The following is a 9,166-nucleotide window of genomic DNA, read 5'->3' as shown; positions in this document are numbered from 1 at the left end:
AAGATAATTCCGTAGTCTTTAACGTATATGTTGATTAAAACGACAAGAAGTATTAATGAATGTATAGAGATGTAGAACGTACCTAATGAAACAATTAAAAAAACTTGTTCATAAAATATAGTGTTTTAAGGTGGTGTTTTACTCCATTAAGAACTTTGATAAAAGTATAAACTCTGGAAAGATAATTGATACAATAGAGCGAATCTTATAGGTACTGAAAGAGAAATTTCATTTTCATTTAGCATTTTAATAAATTTGTGGTGTGTGTGATCAACCTAAATAAACGTTATTGAGGGAACACCGGATTAATTTATTGAGAGAAATGTGTATAACCATCCTAACATACTCAACAATTTCTAGAATTATAGAGCAAAAGTGACATCAAGATCTTAAAAAGTGTAAATTACGTAAAATAGATATTAATTTGATCAAATGAAGTGGTGGATAAGCAAAGTTATCAATGATGTTTGGAATGAACTTTTAGTATTCCATTGAAACAACTACTGTCAATTGGTGTTGAATCAATTAGTTGAAATGAGTGTTGGTTTTCGATTGCTACAAGTGAAAATTATCCTTCAATTTTCAAAAAGAATATTTCTCTGTAAAGGTCATATCCAAATTAAAATATTTACGCATAATAATCCATTATTCACTTAAAAACGTGGTTATTTGTATTACCGACGCAATATCATTATTTAGTAAGGAAGAAAATGATAAGAAAGTTCCAAAATATGTAGATGAGATGTGGTATTTTTGGTTCAATGTATAAAATAATTATAAAGTATCTGAATGGAAAATTATTTGATTTTTTGCAAAATAAGGAAGGTCGAAAGAATTAAATAAAAGTGAAAACAAAATTTTCGAATAAGTTTCCTCAAAATGAACCGTTTCAAATACATAAATATCTGTGGGTTATCCATGTAGTATAAATATTTTTTTCTAATGTGGTGAAAGAAAAAAATTTCGAAAATCAACTGAAAGGTCATACGTTTGAGCAAGGTACAATTTGTAATTACAGTCAATTCTAGGTCTCCATATTATGTATTTCTTATGGTTTATAAATTTCTTGCCAATTTTTATAGAAAATAGAAAACAATTGGTATATTTAGCAGGTATGGAGGTATTTTTTATATTTATAAAAATGTGGTGCTCCAATACAAGAAGTAATAAGTATTTGGTATCGTTGATCTCAATCTCCCGTCAGTAAAAATAAACAATTTAAATGAGAGAAATATTTTCAATCCAGACCATTACCAAGTCGTTAACGCATAACTTGATGGCATTTAAAAAATCGATTATAAAGAATATAAAGTGGTGGTTTGACCAAGCGGCCCATACGAAATTTTGAAATTTCTCGTTTAGTATGCGAAACACACAAGAACAACGAATAGAAATATTTTTAATCAAGACAATTATGTAGTTGTTAAAGTATATGTTAATTAAAACGCCAAGAAGTATTAATGGAAGTGTAGAGATGTAGAACGTACATAATGAAACAATTAAACATACTTGTTCATTAAGAATTTAAAATGTTTTAAGGTTGTGTGTTAGTTACTCCTTCAAAAACATTGATAAAAGTAAAATCTGAAAGATGGTTAATTGATCAAATAGAGCGAATCTTTAGAGTAATTTAGGTTTTGAAAGAGAAATTTCATTTTTATAAATTTGTGATGTGTGTGATCAACCTAAATAAACGTTATACAGGGAACATCGGATTAATTTATTGAGAGAAATATTTATAACCATCCTAATATACTATTTAACATTTACTAGAAGTATACAGCAAAGGTAACATGTCATCCAGATCTTTAAAAAAGTCGTAATCACGAGAAATAGATATTAATTTAATCAAATGAAGCGGATAAAAATTTATGATCAAATACGAACATATGAACTTTTAGAATTACATTGAAACAATTACTGTCAATTGGTGTTGAAATGAGTGTTGCTTTTTGATTGCTTCAAGTGAAAATTATCCTTCAAGAACATTTCTCTGTAAAGGTCATATCCAAATTAAAATATTTACGCATAATAATCCATTATTAAATTGGAAAAATTGTCATTTGTATTACCGACACATATTTAGTAAGGAAGAAAATGATTAGAATTCCAAAAGATGTAGACGAGATTTCTTATATCTGGTTTAATGTATACAATAATTATAAAGCATCTTAATGAAACATTATTTGATTTTTTGCTAAATCAGGAAGGTCGAAAGAATTAAATGAAAGTGAAAACAAAAAAGTATCCTCAAAATAAACAATTTCAAATTCAAATTTGTAGTACAAAATATTTTTTCTTATGTGGTGAAAGAAGAAATTTCGAAAAGCAACTGAAAGGTCATACGTATGAGCAAGGTAAAATTTGTAATTACAATCATTTCTGGTATACATATTATGTATTTCTTATAGTTTATAAATTGCTGGCACATTATGATAAAAAATAGAAAACAATTGGTATATTAAACAGGTATGGAGGTATTTATTATTGTTATAAAAATGTGGTGCTCAAATACAAGAAGTAATAAGTATTTGGTATCGTTAATTTCAGTCTCTCGTCAATAACAAGAAAAAATTTAATTGAGGGAAATATTTTGATCCAAATTAATTCCGAAGTCGTTAACACATAACTTAGATAGCAAAGAAATATTACCGTATATCTTGAGATTCTGAACGTATCTAAGAAACCGATAAAAAAATCGATTATAAAGAATATAATGTGGTTGTTTGACCAAATATATGTTGATTAAAATACCAAGAAGTATTAATGAATGTATAGAGATGTAGAACGTACCTAATGAAACAATTAAAAAAACTTGTTCATTGAGAATGTAGTGTTTTAAGGTGGTGTGTTACTCCATTAAGAATTTTGATAAAAGTAAAAACATAAAATCCATTATTTACTTGAAAATATTGTCATTTGTATTACTGACGCAATATCATCCATTATTATTTAGTGGAAGAAAATTATGAGTATTCCAAAATATGTAGATGAGTTGTGGTATTTTTGGTTTAATGTATAAAATAATTATACCGAATCTGAAGGCAAAATTATTTCTTTGTTTTTTTTTTTTCAAAATAATGAAGGTGTAAAAATTGAAATGAATGTGTGGATATGTAGAACGTTTCCAATAAAATAATTAAATAAACTTGATCATTGAGAATATAATGTGTTTTAAGGTGGTTTCTTACTCCTTTAAGAACTTGAAGCAAAAACTCTGAAAGAAGGATAATTGATAAAATAGAGCGAATCTTAAGAGTAATATAGGTATTAAAAGTGAAGTTTTATTTTCATCTAGCATATGACCAGCTGGAATTATTTTCACTATAATCACAAATAACCTCCATGATATTAATAAATATGAGAGGTTATTCAGGAATAAAAATTCAAAATTCCTATATATATTCAAGGTAAACTATTCAATTGTTATGTGTTACCTGTCAAAAATGTTAAAACTAATTGTTAAGTACAACAATATAATAGCGAAAGGTGCTAAATGTTTGGTTATTTAGTGGGTAAGAGAAAAATTTGATTCCGAATGTTAAGGAAGTGGAATCGTCGTAGTTTTGGAAGTATTTATTCGCAAATTGCCATTCATTATGGGACGTAGCAACTAAAAACAAGAGTATCATATAGTTTCCTACATAGTAGAAGGTCTAAAAATTCAAATGTATGAAATAGTTGTGAATAGGAAGGTAATATAAAAATTTAGCCTTTTGATTTTGATCTCTTAAATCGAATAAGAAGCTGAGAGGTTGGTTGGATAACGTTAATATTGGAAAACTGTAGAGATATTCAGAACGACAATAAACGATAGAGCAAGTTCTTACTTTGAAGCAAAATATTAAAGCACATGATCCCATTATTTTAACTACCTAATGAAACGTTTAGAAAAATATAAACAATACAAATAATTGAAAAGCAAAAAAATATTACCGAATATATTAAGATGCAGAATGTGCCTAATGAAACTAATCAAAATCGATTATTGAGTAAAAGTGGTTGTTAAGCCATTTGGTATCTCGTTTAGAATTCTAAACACACATAGAAGGACATGCTGTGTATCAGTTTAAAACTTTGAAAATGTTTCATTATGAATCTCGACAATTAAAGCTATTATTTAATAAGAGATAGTTATGTGTTCTCGGTAGAGTTAGAAAACATTTGTTTGTTCAAGAATGGGAAAGTTCTCATAATTTTAATCTATTTTTTGAATGGTCATACAATTTAATTGAGAGAAATATTTCCAATCAAGACCATTCCGAAGTTGTAAACGCATATAACTTAATGCCAGATATATTAAGAAGCAGAACGTGCCTAATGAAACAAATAAATAAAAATTGATCATTGAGAGTGGTTGTTAAACACCATTCGGCCAATACGAAATTTGGAAATATCTCGTTTAGTATGCCAAAGAAATTTTATGAAAATTGTTTCATTATTAATGTTTACAATTGGAGCTATTTCACGGAAGAATATTAAATATTCTTGGTAGAGTTGAAGAACATTAGTTTTGAACTAGAATATAACATAAAACATTCAACTTTTTGATTATCTCACAAATCCAATAAGTACCAACCAGAGACGTTCGTTTGATTACGTTAATATTGGAAAATATGTGTAGGTACTTCGCCGTTGGAATAAACGATTGATCATGTTTTTACTTTTAAGAAGAATGTTGATGCATATTATTTGAACGTTCCTAACGAAACAAATATAACATTGTTATAATATAAAAAGTTGTTAGGCCCTATAGTCCATACGAAATTTTAAAATTTCTCTGTTAATATGCCAAACACATTTGTGTGTTAGTTTAAAATTTTAAAAAAATTGGAGGTTTTTATTATAAATTTACACAATTGAAGCTGAAGGCAAACCCCAAAATGTGTACAAGAAATGTACGTAGAGAATTGGTAAAAACGTTAACAAAAATGTAAGCTTAAATGAAGTTTTAATTTAAATGCTATGAAAAAATATGAAGATAACAAGGTTTGTTATGGTATCAATAATCAGTTTAATTTCAGTAGAATATTCTGTTGAAGAACGGCGTAAAAAATGTATTTAGTATATACAAGCAAATCCTTACAAATTACTTAATAAAAATTCTAAATATATGAAAATAAAATGTGTTAATGTCAAAAATGTATTGAAGCAATTTCTTGTTTCAATTTAAATTTTATTTTATTTAAGTTGCCGTTTTTTTTATTTGGTACGGAAGTTGCATATATGTAAATTCTTTGAAAATATATTTCGTGACTTTATTGTGGGGTTTGCGTAATACGTCTTTTTAATTTCTTTAAGGTCGTTATTCATATAGATTGTTTTCATAAATATTGGTAAAACTTTTAAAAATATTCAAAGCAAATATTTCAAATTGGAAAATGAAATTCTTACAACTAAATTGTGATCAAATTAGTGTGAGTTAATAAAATTTTGAAAATATTGAAAAGAAAAACTAGTAATTAAAACAGTATACTGTCATTCTGGCTAGTATTTGGTTTTTTGATTGTTTTCAAATCCGAAATTTGAGTAAAAAAACTCCCATCGCACCTTATTCAAAGGGGAACATTCATACAAGGCTTTCGTAAGTAACTTACAATCCTTTATTCATTATACGAGGCGTGTTTTTAATGTAAAATACAGTTTTAAAGTAAAAAAAAACAAATATGTTCCAAAGATAATTTATACCTTTGAAAAACCGTGGTTTACTTTTCCAGAAACTGACCGCCTTGCGTTCCATTAAGGTCGTTTTAACTTCGTTATCAATATGGCGCTGCCCTGCTAGATACGTCTTTATGTGCAGAAACAAATAGTAGTGATAGATTTTGTGTTTGAAGTGGTGTATGTGGCTATGTGGGAATTATTATGGAGCAAAACTACACGCGCAATTAACATGGTTGAAATCTCGTACTTTACTGATCACATTTTATAATGTTTTCACCATAAATATCCCTGATGCTTATGGTAAAAAATCAGCAGGGAAAACGTCTTACAGTACGCACTTAACATTTGGGATTCTCAACAGGTGTAGACAATCTAAAATTTTTATAATAATAATTATTTTCAATCAGTAAAACATGTGGTATGGAGAACCTTTCAAGGTATTTAACCAAAGATAAAAAATATTATTTTCGCGTTAATAAAGAAATAATATGCTGTTTGTTTAAATTTGAACACTGCTAATATATTGCCAAATATGCTTAATGTGATTTATGTATTTACTGCTTTTTTCGTTTCGCTTAGCTGACTTGTTTCCATTAATAATTTCCTTGCGGGCGGTAAAACCTAGTTTTATCTCAATTGCGGAAATCATTTTTTAAATTTGGCCCGGATATATTTTTTTCAATCCGCTACACGGCTGAATTGATTTCGTAGTGAAATTTTACATATATTTGTTGATTTTCATATTACCCCCTCCGTAGTTGGGGTTGGGCTCGCTCAGGCTAATCTCGCAAAACGGGTACTTCCAATGCCCTTGAAACCCACTTCAACCTCAAGAATTCTATAATAATACCTACATCTGTTAATCTACAGTCGTAATTTACATTGATTTAGATAAAACTGAAACCTATTTCTTTTGAAATTCAATATTTTTTTCAATTATTAATATTCTTTTATTAAATAATAGATTTGAGAGTTTACGGGGTATACGTAAAGTGCTGAGACAAGTAAACTACGTATCTGTTTGTTTTTCTGAACTTGAATGACGTGCGTCAATAGCGTAGTAAAGGAGGCATATTGACTCATCCATAATTTGGAAAGGACAGCCATGAGGTATAATAAATACTCTTTCGCGACGTCGTAGGTGTTAAATTTCAGTATTAGTAATAATTTGAACATATATTTTGTACTCAATCTAATTTATAAGAAGTGTCATACAAAATGTGCAAAATCAGTAGCAGTTCCTTTAATGTTTGACTGTGTAACTCTCATTATCCAAAACTTTTACAAAATTGTTCGGTCCTAAATAGACTGAATTTTTTATCAAAAAATAGGCAGTGATTTCATTAACGATGTCTAATTCATATAAAGTTGTCCACAATTTGTATATTTTAATTGTTTCGTGAAGAGTAATATCTATTAAAAGCTACCTTTTTTGTAAATAAATTATACAAATTTTCGGATCACTTGTTTCATCGTACTATTTAAATGGATGTTCTTCCAATTGACATTTTAGGTGCTATTGTAATACTTGCAAGACTCCAATCATATTTGAATACTTACTCCAAACAGAACGACTGAAATGTTCCAATATATATTATGATGTCATATTGGGGTTTAACACCTGGTCAATTTTTATTAATAAAAATTGTGCTATCATTCATTTTCATAAAAAGAATATGTTTGGTACAATTTTATTAATCCAATGATAAATCACTAGTTTTGTAAATATGCAGAAAAAGGATGAAGACAATCAAGAAAATAAATTCTAAAAGTACTTACGATAACGACAATATTCGTAAATAATGTACTTACATACCAAGCTTGTTTCATTGTCAAAGTTATAAATAAAAAGTTTAATAAACTGGGTATTTTAGGATAACATCTCTAAATTGACCTCACATCTTCAATAAGTAAATTTTTGTTAACAATATGATGTTTCAACAAGTAATTACAAATAATATCAAATATTATAGAAAAAATGGAAGAAACTGAACAATTTCAAGGTGTGTGGTGATCTATTATAACATTAATATCTACATTAAAGTTATTTACATAATAGGTGCCAGATATATATCCAAGGTGTATTAAACATAATTCAAGTATATCATTTTTTCCGCATACAGATATATACAAAATTATCAATGCTTACTACAGTACTAATTTATTAAATTTATAATGAAGGCTTTTCGAATAAGTGGACAAAATCGGACCAAAAAATTTAAATGGAAGGAAAGGAAATGTTGATTCCAATTTTCTGTTCATTTTTTCTCTATATTTGTTCTAATTCACTTCATAATATGGTTATACCATCAATAAATTCATTTTTGTATCCTTGAACAAGTTACGTAAAAACTTGAAATTTGCATTTAATATTTTGGAAGGATGAAATTTTAATTTTTTTAGATTGTACTTGTTATAAATTCAATCATGCGTTGTTCAAATTTATACAATTAGACCCAATACGAATCTCGAAGTTATTAAAAACGTCTTTCAGCCATTTCTCATACTTACAAATGGAAGTTTGAAAATGGTTATTAAGTAATAAAACCTTCTATATATCAAAGAATTTTTTTGAATTATTCGAAATTTTATAAATTGACGAAAATTAATTATCTAAAAATAAACAAATTGTGTCTGTTTGATGATTAAGCTCTACAAAAAATTTCATATTTAAGTCCTCGTTATTTAAAAAGAATGAAATATTTTTAAACTAAATAACTTCATCGGTCGGTCTCCTTGTTAAAATTGAGTATAAAGAGTAAGTTTATATGAAAGTTTAATTCAAATACTCTGAAAAAATATGGAAATAATAACATGGGTTGTTATGTTATCGTTAATCAGTTTAATTAAAGTAGAGTATTCTATAATTGTATAATAATAAAAAATGTTGACGTCTTTGAGCAATTTGAAGTATTTTCTTATTTCAATTGAAATTTTATTAGGTTGCTGTCCTTTATTTGGTAGGAAAATTGCATATCAATGCTTTTCAAATATATAGATAAAGAAGTATTCGCGTGATACGACTTTCTGATTTCTTTGACGTCGATATTCATATATATTATTTTCATCATTATCATCAATAACTTTACTTAACACCAATGAATTGGATATATTGGTGAAAAGTGTTGAGAATTTGGATGTGATTGAACTAGCGAATTATTATGTATTGAGTAACATTGCAACTAAAAAAATATAATATGATAATTGTGAATCTTGTGAAATGATATCGAAGTGCGAATCTTAATATGCCATTACTCGTACATGATCTAGCTTTGTTATATATTAAATGAAAACAAAATGCCGATATTTTTTTTTGTAGAGTTGAGTTTGTTGACTGCATACGTTACACCTATGGGGATTTAAAAAAGAAATAACATAGAAAATGATAATTAGCATTATACGAATGCGTATTTTTGTTTATTATGTATAATTGCATATTCCAATATATCAAATATTAAATATATTTGAACTGCCATCTTTGAACTCACCATTAAAATTATTC

Source organism: Diorhabda sublineata, chromosome 10 (assembly GCF_026230105.1).
Source record: "Diorhabda sublineata isolate icDioSubl1.1 chromosome 10, icDioSubl1.1, whole genome shotgun sequence".
In the NCBI taxonomy this organism is placed as follows: domain Eukaryota; kingdom Metazoa; phylum Arthropoda; class Insecta; order Coleoptera; family Chrysomelidae; genus Diorhabda; species Diorhabda sublineata.
Note: the sequence above shows the minus strand (reverse complement) of the source record.